This window comes from Gallus gallus, chromosome 7 (genome assembly GCF_016699485.2).
Source record: "Gallus gallus isolate bGalGal1 chromosome 7, bGalGal1.mat.broiler.GRCg7b, whole genome shotgun sequence".
Lineage (NCBI taxonomy): Eukaryota > Metazoa > Chordata > Aves > Galliformes > Phasianidae > Gallus > Gallus gallus.
In genome coordinates this window covers 4407997-4420164 of record NC_052538.1, presented here as the reverse complement: position 1 = coordinate 4420164, position 12168 = coordinate 4407997, and the positions used below count along the sequence as shown (strand labels likewise).

The 12168-nt window shown below is 43.8% G+C and overlaps 1 protein-coding gene across 1 annotated transcript in view; it reads left to right on the top strand.

Moving 5' to 3' along the window:
* Positions 1–596: 596 nt before the first annotated feature.
* Positions 597–12168, top strand: part of ABCA12 (ATP binding cassette subfamily A member 12) — a 102092-nt gene continuing 90520 nt past the window's right edge. Inside the window, exons 1-2 of the mRNA XM_025152382.3 lie at positions 597–1952; positions 3345–3443. The gene's annotated coding sequence lies outside the window, so the exon portion shown is untranslated. The remainder of the gene's footprint in view (positions 1953–3344; positions 3444–12168) is intronic.

The following is a 12168-nucleotide window of genomic DNA, read 5'->3' as shown; positions in this document are numbered from 1 at the left end:
TATGTATTACTCTGAGTAGCAGTTGGTGACAAGCAGTAATAAATTACTGCTCAGGAGCATGGCTGGGGCCAAATGAAAATATACTGCTAAGTGGTACATGAGCACCATCATTATGAAAATACATACCTTGGAGAGAACTGCTGATGTACAGAGCGGTGCAGCCAAGGTGGGCTTTGGGGATGATTAATGGATGTGAAAATGAAAGATTTGACGGAGCTCTGCATATTTATCTGGGGTTGGAGAGCAATTGCATATTCTGGGGCAGCATCTGAGACGCTAAGGACCACTGTGCATGCTGCTTACAAAGCAGGGTGTTTGGAGATGCTGCCGATGCAGGGTGGATGGCCATGCTGGCCTACGCACGAGAGGACAGAGCTGATTCTGCTTTCAGGCAAATAAAGAGGCGTTATCAGCATAAATAGTGGCATTTGGGATTTTTTGCTTATCCAGCAAGTTTGCTGTCCCTTGGATTGAGGTGAGGCTCCTGTTTGCACAGGGGCTTGCGTGGAAGGGGGGAGGTTTGAGTTTACACCATGTCCTCTTGGACTGATGTCTGAGAAGGGCTGTCCTGGCTGTGTGCTCCTGTGTATGGATTTAGATGTGACAGAAACGTCCTGGTTTTGGGGTGACCACACCGAGAAAATAAATCATCTGCCTCCCAAAATGTTTAGTTTTGCTTTATAGAGCTTAACTAATTAACTGGGGTGGTTTTTCTTTGGTGACATTTACAGGATGTTCAAATATCTTGTGCTCTGCTCGCATTCCTTATTTATTTGATAGGAGCAATGCCTGACTGAAGTTTTTCTGGTGTTACAAACTGATCCAGAAGTTCACCTTGAGCCAAGAACGCAGTAGCATCATACTGGAAATCATGGGAAGAGGTAAATACTACAATTATAGATACTAAATTAAGGTTATTTCTAAATTATACCAGGCCTACATCCAGGAGAGAAAATTCAGTCTTAATTAGCAATGTGCTGTGCTGTGTTAGTAAAGAGATGTAAAAGGAGGGTGAAGTTGAATAGACATACAAAAGGGATGATGTTCCTGGTTTTGCTGTTGTCAGGACAATACCCTAGATTCTCTTGAGGCTGTAGGGAGTAATAGCAATGCTTTCCAGCTTGGCTGTGCCTGTTTAAGCTCATTCTCTCTTGTTACATTTTTCACGCCAAGAGGAATGTAGAGAAAACAGGTTAATTTGGCTGTGTGTTAATTTGTTAGGGTAGGGGGCCAACCTAGGTTTCTCCAGCTATCACTGCAGCTGCCTGGGGGCTGGCAGAAGAATGGGCTTGACCTAGCAGTGAACCAGGAAAGGCCCAATCCAGATGTAGGAACCAAAGCACAAGTCCCTGCAACCCTGCCCCAAGAAGCAAGATGTCATCCTGGTGAGTGCTACAACAGTGGCCTCGCAAACACACCTCACGGCCACGAGGCTGCTTTGGTAAAAGCACATTACTGTGTGCATTGCTACCTGGACAAAAAGTCTTCAACCTGGAAATTATTCATCATGCCATGTCTAGTTTCATAAATAAGATTGATTCCCTGCTTTTATATACCTCTCCATACTCTGTTCATGTACAAGCAACCTCTTGCCTCTTTTATGTACTTTCTGAGCTGCCTTCATGCAGAAATTGCTCTGTTTAGCATAGTCATATTTAGGAAGATGTAAAGCAGATGCATACATCTGTAGCCAAGCAGTTTTATTTACTGGCAGTTATTTAAATAGGAAATAGGGAAGTTGTAGTGGAAATGCTAAGTTATGGCTTGAAGCAGTCAATGAGCACCTCGTGGAAGGCAGGGCCAACCCAGGGGAGCTCAGGTGCATGCAATGCATCTGAGTGATCAGAAGAGATGGAGCCAGGATCCACCCCTTCCCCGACCTCATTAATGGATCGGCAGTGGAAGGAGAGTTATCGTGCTGGAGATCTCTGCATGCCTGAGGCCTTCTGAGGGTAAGTAGTTTCTTTCCTTTGTTTCTTTGTCCATGGTTGTTGCATTTGGGTAAATCCTCACTTGCTGTAGCTTAAGACCTTGCTACTCTGCTGCTACTGTTGCACTTTCTATTGCATTACAGAAGTGTAAGTGAGGAACATGTTGTATCCAAAGCAGCCCTCCAACCATCTGCCTTGGTCTGGTACTTGGCATCATCCTTCAGGATGCTTTTTGCCATGTGCTGGACCTCGGTTCCTCTTGGTGCCTTATAATCAAAGACCTTAGTTTTGCAAGTGTTTGTATGTATCCCTACACTCAGTATTATGAGACTACATATCACAGCATTGAGAACTCCCAAAAGTGATTGCTCAAGCAGGCTTTAAATGCCTTGTCTCAAATGTAACACAACAGGGATGGGAATGGAATGCATAATGTAGGTTGTTTTCCAATGGTTAGCACTGTATTTTGTTGTTGTTGTTTTTTAATCTACCTTTTTGCTTCAAGAGCTTGCAAGAACGGTAGGGTGAAGTCATTTTGGGGTATTCCAGGAGAAAAAGAGTTGCTAAGCTCTTTAACCACGATCAAAAGCTGCCTCACGCTGTCCAGGCCATTTGCCACTAGTTAACAAATCTGTGAGCTGACTTCAGCAGCTGAGCTGATGAATGGACTAGCTGGGAGTAACTGGAGAGACTCGAGCTCTCATTTTGTGTTGCATTTTCAACCCTTGCACTGGCACAGGCTGCCTGGAGAAGAGCTGTTAGTGCCCCATCCGTGGGAGTACCCGGGGCCAGGCTGGATGGGGCCCTGGGCAGTCCAATCTGGTGGGTAGCAACCAGCTCACAGCAGGGGCTGGAACTGAATGGGCTTTAAGGTCCCTTCCGAGCCGCGCTGTGAGTCTGTGAATCCTAAGCACCTTTTCTTTCACTGTGCTCCCAGTTAAATCACCTCTCTGGGGCTGGCATACTGTCTATTGGCTGTCTGTAAATCCATCATCACAGCCACATAAAGGTGCAGAGATGATGCTAAGATTCAGAGACACCAGAGAGCTTTGTGCTCACAATGGGTTTTAAAGGTTATGTCTCCATTTCAAGCACCAGTGTAAGTTGTTGGGTTTTCCCAAAGCTTTGCTATTACTTTCTAATGCTTTTTCTGCAAAAGAAACAATTTCCTTGTAATAGAACAAATTTTGCAGATTTCAGCCTGAGTTATTCTCATAACACCCTGGATTATGAATGAGACCCAGAGGTACATAAACCAAACAACAATTTATTTTCTGAATGTTCCCATTCCTTTCCTCACAGTGGTTTGTTCCTACCCAAGCATAGAAAGAATAATAATAATAAAAAAAGTAAGAAATAGTTTCTTCTGTTGGCAAATCGTTGTGTATTCTATTGTCTGGAACTCCCATGCAGTGAGACAATGAATCCCAGAGCACAAGACCCTGTGTCAGTGAGTGAAGAAGCAGCCCGTGATGTGTAAGCAAAGGGGCAAAGCAGCGTCTCACAGGGAAGGTGAGTTGTCTCTTGCAGGGCTGCTGCAGAGCTGTGCAGGGAGTGGGTTCCCACTAGGGTGCGCTAGGGCAGTTAAAATGGGGATGGTGTCCTTCTGGGATCAGAATGGAAGCAGTTAAGATGCCTGTAAGAAATGGCACCTTTGCTCTTAAAGCAGGGGATGTGATTAGTTTCCCCATCTTTTGGCTACAGCTTTTCACCTGGGAGAGGGTGAAGCACACTGCAAAGCCAGCACTCAGTGTAGCTGCCTGAGTGCACCGAGGTTTGGGCTGGAAGAGACCTTGTGGAAGACCCCAGCCCATGCAATGATGGCAGAGAGAAGATGCGTCCATAAGCCTTTTAACTTGTTTCCTCTCATAATCCCCTTTTAGCTTATTGCTTTGGGTAACAGAGGTGGGGAAATCTGTAGAGCCCTGTGTATGTCAGCAAGGATAGGAATCCATCTCAAGGTCTCATTCGTGCCTCTTGTTGTCCTTAGTGCCTTTCAGAACCACCCTAGTATACTTCCCCAGCATCACACAAGAATTTTCTGCCTCAGCCCATATTTGAACCCAGGTCTCTCAGATTCTAGCCTTTCTCTGCTAAGCTAGTTTTCTCCATGTTTACTTAATCAGCCTGCTGGGGTGTGATTCCTTTTACGATCTACAACCCAATACATAAAGATGACAGTAAATGAATCTTGGTTTAGGATTCAGTCGGCATGCTAATTTCCTGTGGCTCCCAAGATATTTGGAATTTGCTCAGACAAGATCTGGGAGATGGTGAAATGTTCCCTGGGTGGGGTGAGAGCCTGAAGGCAGAGGTGACAGTTCTGTCTACCAGGCATCATCTGTTGTAGAGTGAGGGGGATCTGCAGCAAAAAGCAAAACAGATAAGTCACAGAGGAGTTCTTAGTACACAATGCAAATAGTGTCAGAGCTGATAATAATGTGTCAGGAAGCATATGGAAATCAGTGAAGCTTGGCCTGAGAGCCTGCTACAGATTAAGAAGAAACAAATGCATTTTCTATAGTAATCCAGCCTCAGTCATCTTTGGTTCACAAAGTCCCTGAGATACTTTTCTAGGGAAGAGAGAGACTGAAGACAGTGAGGAAAAAGCTGGGTGGAAGGCTAGCTTAGACTAGTCAGTGTTGAAGGGTTTAGGCACTGGTCAGCAAACCCCATCATTCAGTTCCACCGAAACATCCTGCTCATCTTTCTGCCAAATGCCAAGGAATGGCTTACAGGGAAAGGCCAACTCTGTGAACCTGCATTCATTTGCAGCTCACTGTGGGACCCAGGAAACCCTGTCAGATTGATAACAGGCTCACGGGAGACCTGACAGCAAATGCAGACAGAGCTGCAATTTTGCAGCATGCCTGAGAAAATGGCAGCTGGCCAAAGGCAGCAGGAGGCTCCCCTGGAAAGGCAGCCACAGGAGGTTGTTGATATGTGTTATGCTTAGAGCTAACTGTGATCTGGACCCCAGAGAGCTGGGATATAGAGTAAGAAGGAGTCTTGCCACAATGTCTTGTGGTCTCAATAGGAGTGTGGCTAAACAGGATGGAAAAAGACAGTTGTACATGTGACATGTCCAGCATCATACAGCAATCAGTGCCACAGCTGGTGAGACCATGGAGCAGTCTCTAACTGGCAGATGTTTTTATTGTAATAGACTTTCTTAGGTTTTTTCTTGGTTTTTGTTGCTGATTTCACACATAATAAAAACAGGAGGATGGAGAGAGAATGAAGCTTTTTTCATAAATCAATTTTATTTTTTTAACCTCCCAGGAAACAGAACCAGGTCAATGCGTTTTGGCTTGAGAAACATGGATAACATCTTAGTGAAGGGGAAAAAAAAAAAAAGAAAATGAATGTTGTTTCTTTTCTTCAGTGCTCAAAGCTCAGTGGCTTTTGATTCCTCAGGAGTGTCTTGTGCTTTCTGAAATGCTTCTATCCTGTATGCCCTGCATTCATAATCAGCTGTGGCTCCATCTTTTGCTTCTGACCTTCCTTGCTCTGAGTCTCCAGTCACAACAGGACAAATTCTGGCTTTTCAGAACTGTCTCTCTGAAGTGTTACAGCAAGAAATGACCAGAGGAGGAAGTTTATTTCCTCAGAAAACATCACTGAACCAGCCCTTTTTCACCTAAATCAAAGCCAGGCTTTTCATTAAAAAAACCAAGCGTTTGAAAATGATCAAGAGGCCTTAAAATTAACATTTCCTGGTTGTAGAATAAAGAATAGAATTTTCCAGATAATATTTTTGAGGGAAAAATAGGATTTAGTCATGCAGCTAATTACCCTGGAGCTGCAGAGCTGTGATGTTCACAGTTCCTACCATTGTACAAGCTGTGTCCTGCCTTGCTTGTTGATTTCTGCAGCTCAGATGCACAGAAAAAACCTGCAGCAGCCCCCTCTGGGAAGAGAACAGGATTAGCGTTGGCTTTGCAGAAGTGCTTCTCTCCTCCACGCTCTGTGCAGTTCAGATGTTGTAACTGTGCCCATCTCTGCTTTGTGCCTCTTTCTCCGGAGTCACTGGGGCCATCAGTTATGCTTTGACTGGGAAGAGAGTTGGCCTGGGGAAGCATTTATAATGTTCTTTTAAAGGTTATTTGTTATTGTCTTTTTCAAAGTGAATTCATCTTTGCAGTTTTATAGGCATAGGCACTCAGAATTCCAGCGGCAAGCAGGAGCAAGAGTGGATATCCAGGCTCTCAGGAAGCAGCCATTATCACCAGGTTTTATTGTGACATGGATCAGTTGGCAGGAAGTGTATCTGTCAGCTCTCAATCACACTTTGGAGGGCAGAACAGTCATTTGGCAGAGCTCAAGTTAGTCGTCACCTGGCTCCCATTGCATTATGGCTTTGGGCAGTGGGCGGGAACCATTGGCTTTATTGCTAGTTGGGAGATGTAGGCCTCTAAGATCCACCACTGCACCATAGGAGCAGGCAGTCAAATGGTGCCAGAGAGGCAAGGCTCTTTTCCTGGGTGAAGTTAACAGGTGCATGGGAATAAAATATTTGGCCCTTTGTGAGCTCAGGGGTAAAAACAGCCTGGGACTCTGGCCAAGGCAGCAAGGCCAGAGGGAACAGTTAGAGTAACGTAATGGGGTTTCCTGCAAAACACTGCTATGGACTTCCGACTGTATTCTTCAACTTACCTAACTAATGTTTTCTTCAGCACCGGCTTTTAATTAATTATAATATCATTAATCACGTAATTATGGGCTCATCCCATCCTTATGAGACTTGGGTAACTAATAAGGACTGGTAACACTTTGGTTTATTCTGCTGTGTTTTATTGACTAATTTAATGTAGTTGAAAAGAAGCAAGCATGCTGGGAGCAGAGTCTCCAAAACATAAAATTTAGCTGACAATATGCAACATCTAGCTATTTCTGGAGAGCTGAAGAATAGGATTATTTTATTTACACTTGTTTTTATTTACACTGCTTTCTGCTGTCAGAACCCAGAGAAGAACTTGTTGGGATCTGGTCGTGTCCATTTAACTCATTTTGTGCCCACAAGCACACACCAGTGGTAGGACAAACACAGTGGGAAAGGATGAGTTCTTGAAGCCAGAGGCTGTTTTATCACAATAGGTCAGGTAAATGTCCTTTAAATAGAACACAGGGAGTTCTTTCTTAAGAGATTAACTCCTGCAAGGGGCTGAAATCTTGCTGTTGGGCTGTTTCAAATCCTGTTGATGCCATAACACATGGCAATGAGTACATTACATTAAGAATACATGTGACTGACTGAATGATGTGAAACGGTTTCTACTTTTACTGGATTGATGTTAGAGACTTGGATCTAATGCTAGAGGTTGGACAAAGGCTAATTAATTTTCCATATCATGCCTTTCTGTTCACCTCTGACATTTCTCTGCTGAAGTCCACCTCTACTGTTAAATTGTTCCTAATTTCGAAGGTTATCAGCATCATACCCTCTGGAAAGAGGGCAGATCTTTTCTTTAGAGATACTTTAGGCTAAGGAGATCCTTTTGTAAGCATCTCGGCCATGGAGAAGTCCCTGCATAGTGAATTTCATGGGGTTCTCTGTTCCTGATGAAGCAAAGATAAAAGATGGCGGTAGGAAGTCCAGCATTTGGAGTCCAATCTCCAGCTCTATCACAGATCTCCACTGACAATTGGAGCAGACTGTACTCTAGAACAACAGAAATAACCTGTGGCCATATCAGACAGTAGATTTAGCCTTTCCAGTTTAATCCATAAAGAAGTTTCCACATTACTCACAAATACACCTTGCTTTCTGGAGTCGTTTTTGTTGCATGTCACAAAGCTCTTCATCTGTGTTCTCCTGAGCCAGCCAGCACTACATCAGCTCCCTTCAGTCCTTTCCCATCTTTGGATCTTACCTTTTCACTGCTGTCAGTATTTACGGTCTCCTCTTCCCAAAACCTCATTGTTACTTGGTTTGCAGCCAGCTTTTGTTGATTGCAGATCTTGCAATAATTACTGGTTTGGGTATTTTTTTTTAGGATATGATGAGGCTGTTGGTGTTTTGGTTTGTTTTTCTTCCAGAAAATGAAGCTTTAGTTTTTGTTACTGAAGAAAACTGAAAGTTGCCTGAAGGACAAAAACTAGAAGGTAAACATTTAGAATATATGGAGTGCTTTTATAAACTCATCAGTTTTCAAGCTAGTTTCAGTCTAACTGGAAAGTTTTGAGCGCTTGGTTCAAGCAGTACAGCACAAACAATATCAGTTTCAGGCACGTCTTGCATCCACAACCCCTTCATCACTGGCCCCATGGAAACGCTTCTGTTTCTCCTACACGTCTCCATGTAATATTATCCTGGCTAGTTTAATATCCCAGTTTGTGCTGTGTCATACGCTGCACCAGTTTGGTTTTCAGCTAGCTATTTTATTTTTTTTACTTCCACGTGGTAGCTGAAATACTGCAGCCCTCTGATCTTGCTTTAATGTTTTCCCCTGATTTTCAATTGTGCTTAGATCAGCATTTACTCATCTCTGCTGCCCTTGTCTTTTCCCCTCGTTCTCTTCTCTATAACATGATCAAATTCTGTTTGCACAGGATTTTTATGGACTTCTGCATTTACTAGCTATGGGCCAACTTGTCTGTTGAAATTCCCCTCCATCAATCGTGCACTTTGACATCTCCTGCTAACTGCCATTCCTTAGCATCCATTTCTATCACTGCCCTCCATTTTCCAGGAAGAACTTCTGATTAGGCAATAAATGCTGGGCTATCCATCATCATATGCCTATAAGATGCTTGTCAGCCTATGAGGCACAGATCACTCTTAATTGATTGAAGTTAGCTACGGATAAAATAGCTAAAGGCTTGATTTCCATTGACATTCCCGTGATCCTGTCTGATGTGATAGAAGTAAGGCAGAGCCATTCTAAGTGCCATGTTGAGCACAGTGCAGCGTGGCTGATTAAAGACCTGCAGAACTCAGGTGGTTTCACAGAAGTCACGTCAGTCAGCTTTTGTTTGATTTCAGGTTTTATTTTCATTTATTTACAGTATCACCCATTATGTGTAGAGTGTTTGCTAAACAATGAAGAATAATGGTCCTGTCCCATGTAGCTGACAGCAAAAGGGCTGTCAAAGGGAAGGAATGCAATAAAAGTGGTAATTTATGTCTGAATCATGCTTCCCAGCCAGCTGTGCTGATTAAAAATAAAAAAAGGCTGGTTTTATGGGGAGGCTGGGAAACAGCAACAGTAATGATCTTTGTGAAGAAAAAAGTACAGAATATTTGGACCAGTGCTTTGATTAAAGATGACTTGTTGCTGACAGCACAGGGAAGGGAGTCCTGGAGGGGCATTTAGATTTATTGGACACAGACCTGTGTAGGGGAAGATATTCCTAGCAGAGATGTTTGTATTTGAGAAGATACTAAGACAGCAGCAGAAGAACCTAAGGCACAGAAGAATCTGATGAGCAGGCAAATGGCAGATGTTGAGTGTGAGATGAGAACTGCTAAGGTAGGGGTGGAGTTATGGGCCAGGGACAGTTGGTGAAGCAGGGGAAGAAGTGGTTGGAGGTATTTTTCTTGCAAATGACCAAGTAGTCCCATATCCCTGTGATGCGGAGGATTCAGAGGAAGGTCCTAAAGGTGTTCCAGAACCATGCAGATGTGGCACCAAGGGACATAGTCATTTGACATGGTAGGGATGGGTTGATGGTTGGACTAGATGGTCTTTGTGGTCTTTTCCAGCCTTGATCCTGTGATTCATCCACCCACTGTGACTTTGAGATTGGCTTTGTTCCACCTAGATGCAACGACAGAGTCCTACTGATTCCATGGGAACCTTAGAAATCAAAGAAAACTTGCTGTGGTAACCAGCAAATTCAATAACAGCATCGATTTCTCCAGCTGGACAATTAAAGAGCATAAATGAGGGGTAGCTGATTTCTGTCTCTGAATTAATGTAACAAACGATCATTGATTTAAGTGAGAGGAAACTATTCTCCAAAGAAAAGGGTCTTCCCTACTAAAACATCCTACACCTTATGTGTGCTGGTCTCCAACATGTCTGGGTAATGAAAGTGCTTTCACAGACAACCGGCTCACCACTGGCCATTTGTAATCCTATTTTGCCAGGAGCAGGAAGCACATCTCAGTGCCCCAGCTCCTAATTTGCAGACTGGCTGCTGTGTATGGGTTGCCTGTGGAGGCGGGTGCCATGGGTGTGCTGCAGTGATGGCACAGAGGCAGGGTTACATCTCCTGCTCCTTGCTTGGGATGGTAACCTTTATGCAAAGGCAGGGCAGGCTGTAACATTTTAACAGCTACAGTTGCGTGCGTCAGTACACCAGTGTCAGGGCACTGACCTGGGGAACGTCTCATTTTTTGCATTGATCCATTGGCTTTGACGTAGAGCAGGCTCACCTCAATAACAGCTGTGACATCCTGACACATGCTGACCTGCCGGAGATGCCAGTTCCTCTCATCACCTTGCAATAGTGGTTCACTGCTTTTGTGCTTGATGAGTTCTGTCTTGATTATTTTTTTTTTTTTCCTGGTAGCCCCCACCTGCAACAGCAATGTTCTGAGAGGCCTCAGCAGACACGATGTTCTTTCTACTGTTCATCACAGGAACAGGACTTTGCAACAGGTGTGATATGTGCTGGGGAAATGCATTTGCAGGCAGCTGAGCTTTAACAGAATGGGATGCTCAGTTCCAAGGGGAGAGGGATGTTTTCATCAGTCCCAGGGATGAAAGCTAAGCTGCTTTACAATGTAGTCTGAGAGAAAGTGGCTGTTAGGAAAAAAATGTCTTTAGAAGTCAGGTGTGGATTTGCATTCTGTACTGACAGTTGCACAAGCTGGTAAATCATACATAATGAATACCTTATTAGCTTAATTTTGTCTGTTTGGGGTCACTGTGAACAGCCCATTAGAAAATAGCAGTTTTCTCCAAGGGTGCCAAATGGTTGTTATTATTTCTGTAAATAATACCGAACCTATAACTTATTTGAGAGCAGCTTATTGCACTATTCAGAGGTCAAAATCGGAGCATTAACTGGATAGATAGCTGCTTATTGTGCTTCTCTCCCTTGATCATGGCAGTGTAACTTCTAGAAACGAGTTTCTTGTGTGCAAAGGGCAGAGGGGTGACCACAGGCTCAGTTTCTCCACCCCAAACCAGCCGAAAACTGTGATATCTCTGCATTATGTGGTCTTTCTGACGTCGGTGTCTGTAGACTTTACACTTTTCAGCCTCTTATCTATTTTTTCAATCATTAGGGCTACATAGATATCTTCTGTTTTAAGGGAAGATGGTATTCCCAATTATACCCCAGAACTAGCAACACGAGGGGGAAAGTGAAATATCTGAGAGCACCAAACCACAAGTGTTCCTATGTAATAAAGCATGGGATTTGCTCCCAGTAAACTGTCAGAGCTCCTGCTGGAAGTGCAGCGTGCTTGCTGAAAAGCACCATGTGAAGCAGCAAAAAGACTTGTTTAAAAATTCAGGTATGTATTTATGGGCTTAGAACTTTTTTCCCCAGAAGTAACATAGCTTCAGTCTTGTAAGTGCAGGTAGCTGTCACAGAAGCTTTCTGTTTCATGGCTAGAAGTACCAGAGGCAACAGTGGTATTTTCAAGAGAGCTTTGATGCAGGATGTTCAAAAGCATGATTTCTATTCTACTCCAAAACCTGGCCCCCCAAAACCTCCCTTGACCTCTTCCAGGTATGAAACAGTTCCATGCAGGCTTCAATGCTCTTCTTAAGATTTTCCTCTGTTCTCCCCACACGCGTCTTGCCAAAGAGACGGCCTGAAATGCTACCAGCAGTGCTTTGTACTGCAGATGGATTCTGATTATTCATAAGGTGGTCAGTGAGAATGGGGCTATTTCATGTCTTGTCAAAGCAGCACAAGTAGGAAGCTGCTTTTATGAGACTTGCTGCTGCCTTCTCTCAATCACCTCTTTCATGTGCCTGAGCAGGACTGAGGTGCCACTCTGCTTCATAGTCACAGCAGTGTGTGAGACAGCTCAGGAAGCAGTTTACAAACAGCAAAGAGAAAGCTTAGAGAAGGGAAATATTTTAAGCTGAATTTCTACTACTTTCCAAGTGAGCATTCCAGTATGAGTACATTAAATTCTCATATTACTCAACAGTTGGGGCTATTTAGCAATAAAGACCTCTGGCACTGAAAGAGACTCAAAACAAATCTTTCCAGCCAGCAATAAAACGCAAGGAGTGTCACGCTGAAGATCACTGGGTCGCATAGCTTGTTA